We start from the raw sequence: 4,409 nt of genomic DNA on the forward strand, positions 1-4,409 counted from the left end.
AAGGAATGGGGGCTGACACCTTTTCTTTTCCAGTTCCTCCCTCCAACATGGCAGAGTGGGCTTGGAGCAGCTTTTATAGGTAACTAGTTAACCACTATTAGTTAACCAACGTATATCCCCCAACAGATACTAGTATAGATCCCAACTTTGAGTGATTGGAACCTGCTTTTTCCTAATACATCAGCACCAAGGGATGATGCTAAAAGCCACAGGCATCTTATTAGCAATGCACGCTTCAGAATGATAAATGCTAACTGGTGCACTGTGAGACAATTGTTGCAGCATAAGAAGAAATGTGTAAGTGATGTCAGATTTAGAGCCTTGTAGTGTGTTTTCTCACCTCAGTCTCATAATTTCTGCAGTTAACATTCTCAGTGCTTCTGGTTTTTCTCAATTTCTCTATGCAGTTGTCTAACAGTTACAAGATCAAACATTAGCTCCAATATTTTCTCAAAATACTTGAGCATCTGAAGGGCCAAGAGCTAAATTACTGATCTTTTATTCCCTGGTGCGCCATCAAATGCAAAAGCGAAATACACCATAGTAGTAAAACAAACGGGAGGAACTTAATCCAAGTCGAGAATTGCAAAAAGAGAGACACACTGCTAAACTTTCCCCTGACACTTTGAAATTGTTGACAGAACCCTGGGATAAACCTTCTCCTTCTCTTCCTCCATCTCCTCCTCCTTCCAACTTTTTTCAAAAGACTTTAAAACAGTTTCAAAACCCCAAGTTCACCTTCCAAAGAAACAGATTTGTCAATCATGACAATATACATTTTTTTATACTTCTCCTGTTTAAGCTTATCTATATAAGAGGCCGACATAAATTAGATAATCACCTTGATCAGGGCCAATGCATTCTCACACAGTGGTTGTTTTTTTTAATAGGAAATATGATGTACAGATTGTGCTAAATATACGAAGACATTGTTTTGTTATCCTGCACTGCCAACATGCTGTGGAAACTGCACTGGACACTGCGTGCTCATTTATGCGCAGAACAACTGCTGTGAAGATAAAGATCAAGCAAGGAAAGTGTCTACTCTCAAGGACAGGCACCTGTAGGACATACACAGACAAGTGCAGGTCCAAAAGAAAAAGAAAGATTTTTAGGAGGATAATGTGTGGGCTAAACCTTTTTCTTAAGTAGTTGGCAATTCAGTTATGAAACTGTAACATAGAACTGCTTATGCCCAGCAAGGAGGCTGTCAGTCCAGGACTGGTGTTAGGGAGGCTGGAGGGTCAGGAGTTCAAGACCAGCTTACACTTTGTGAAACTTGTCTCAAAAAGAAAACAAACAAGGAGAATAGCTTAACCTAGTGGTCCTCAAGTTCTTAAATTTCAAGCCCTTTTCTACTTGAATAATTTAGCAAGTCCTCTGAAAATCTTTTAACATATTAAACCTGTAGTAGGCACCATTTTAGTAATTGAAGCTGGGTATTAAATTAAGTAATTCAATAGTTGGTAACCATGATTTATTTGATAATCCTTTAAGATATAAAGTTCATTAAATGCATTTATCACTATATGTTATTCACACGTATGCTATGTATTCTTCACTACATATTTTCTACTGGGTAGGTAAAGAAACCACACAACATCTGCTGGAAGTTCTTCCTGCTTTAGCCAATTCAGAAGGTCATACTAGGCTGACCCAAAATGTGTAAGGTTGCTTGTGGGTGGACTTTACAACTTACTAGTGATATCGGGGATAGAGAGAAACAGTTTTGAAGCAACCAGGTTTGTTTTTAATTCCACTTCCTCCATTCATATGCCAGGGACCCTGCTCAATTCTTGAGCAACAATTTCCACTTAGAAAACAGTGAGGCTTAAGTAATGAAGTGTTCCCCTTCTAGCTTTGGAGTAGGCTCATTCAGAAACTCCGCATTTAACAGTTATTCCCACTAGACCCAAAAGATATAAGAACCCTCTGTTGTGGGCATGATTCTGAGAAAGGTAGTCCTCTCCTGGATTTGGAGAAACGGATGAGAGCGGATCAAGTCCAACAAGCTGTCTCGTTCTTTCTGATTACTGGTTCTCTTCTTAGATGCGTTTCAAAGGTCCCAGAAGCCAGGTGTTATCCTACTAAGAAGAGATGGCACAAGGTCATCAAACATGGGAAGGAATGAGGTGTATATGCCTGTGTGTGCTTGCACAGGTGTAAACAAATGTGGGTATGCATTGGGGGACCAATAGATGAATAAATAATGCAAAACTATCACCCTCCACGTAAGGGTCTGCTCCCACAGTTACCCTGCTATTTGTGCACTCTGCAAGCTTGTGAAGACCCTCACACAATCCCTCTGTCTCTGATTCCTCCATTCTAGGCAGATCATGCTTTTGACGACAGGAGGTTAACTTGCCTGGTTAACTTGGAAGAAGAACCATGATGTTTCGTCACTCTGCATATATTCCTAAATTTATCGCAATCTGTTAACATTAGACAGAACTTCTGATGTGACCAAATTCTTATTAAGCTAGCTGATCTAAGATTTGTAGCAATCAATCCATGAAATATACTTTTCATGGTTAATAGTAGCAGCTGTGTTTTCTTTATAATTTCACTAAACAACATTGTAAATTAGTCAAAAGCCTATCTATGTTGGATAGCAGGATTATCTGAATTCAATTCAGCTTTGTCTTTTCTGAATGTTTAACCTCAGATGAGTTGATTAACCTGCCTTTGCTTCAGTTCTATCTGAAAAAGGCAATAATAATACCATATGTTTTATAGGTTGTTATGGGATTTGTGAATCATTGCACATAGCTCTGGTATATGTATAATGTTTGGCGTATTTCAAATGTGCATGCTGAGAAATATAAAAATTATTTTTAAAATATTGTACATAAACATCTGTGTATAAACTAGTCCCCAACCCTGTCAGGGTTGATATGAATGCCATTAAGCCACTCACGTCACAAACAGCCAACAGAACACCATTCAGAACAGACCTTTCCAGCACCATGGTTATCCCAGCTAACAATATCCTACCTAGTGCTACCATGACAACAACAGCCTTAGCACCTCAGGAAAGAAGACTGAGACGGACTTCTCTAAGACAGTGCAGCAGGTCTAGCATTTCTTAAGCCTCCAGCACCACAGTCACATTCAAATAGGTATTAACTTTTCAACTGAAGCCGTGATTAGTGACACACTCCCTTAATGCCAGCACTCAGGAGGCAAAGGCAGGCAGATATCTGTGAGTTCCAGGCCAACCTGGTCTACAAAAGTGAGTCCAGGCCAGGCAAGACTACACACTGAGATGTTTCTCAAAAGATAGATAGATAGATAGATAGATAGAGCGAGCAAGTCGGGTGTGATGGTTCATGGCTATAGTCCCAGGACTCTGGAAAATAAGGCAGGAGGATTCCTAAGAGTTGGAAGCAGCTTGGACTATATAATGAAATAGATCCTTTCTTAAAGGGGGAAAAAGTCAATTGAATCAGATTGACTTTTAATTCCTATATATAAATTTAAAAAAACCACATCCCTAGCAATTAACTACTTATAGATATATTTAGTTTTAGAAAGACGGGTTCCGCCTTCCACCCCCGCAAATACATTAAGCGTGGAGTTTGTATTCGGAATCAGTCATTCAAATGTCATACTGTTTGCTGTAGTAGACACTAGATGGCAGTCCTAAACAAGAATGCTGCCTTTAGACGCTATTGAAATTTCTCTTGACCTAGAAAACTAATCATCTTCAGCTATGTCCATGTTTTTCCAACTCGTTCAGAAGTTATTAGCACCATTTGGCAGATAAGCATTCTGAATACCTGGAAGTCCACGAGATACAGCCTCTCCACAGGCAGGAAACATGGGAAGAAGAAATTAGTGAACTGGACTCTTTTCTAAATGGTCTAGTGTTGGCTCATTCCCCCTACAGTGAATTCGTCATCAACTACAATAAGCCTAGCGCCTGCCGGTCCAGCTTAGGGAATAACAAATAAGGGGCAGTCTGTTCTCATGTGGGAGCTGGACAACAGAGATCTCTAGAACGATATGTAGGACTGACTGTGGAAAGGGCTCACAGCGGGAATGAAAAGCAATGGTTTACTTTATATGGTGGGCGAGGTTAATAACAGAGCCTTAATTGAAGTTATCAAATTAGCTCCTCATATTTTTAAAGAAAAATGACCACAGCAAAGAAGCTGATGGGACACTGCTATATAAACCTGGTCAGGAAAGAAACAGAAAGATGGGAAGTTAAAGGGATACGCAAGGCAAAGGAGGCCCTCGCCTGCTGTCTGGTTGACAGCTAAAAAGCCAATAATTGAAGCCCAGTTAGCAGTATTTGCTATGAAGGTGGCCTAGGTAGAGACAATATTCCCTTTATATAGAGATGTTTCAAATAAGCGATAAACTCTACATAAGACCTGAATACATATGACCTTCCAACAGGTCTT

Source organism: Microtus oregoni, unplaced genomic scaffold (assembly GCF_018167655.1).
Source record: "Microtus oregoni isolate MIOR12 unplaced genomic scaffold, Mior012 000042F_ref0000377, whole genome shotgun sequence".
Classification (NCBI taxonomy): domain Eukaryota; kingdom Metazoa; phylum Chordata; class Mammalia; order Rodentia; family Cricetidae; genus Microtus; species Microtus oregoni.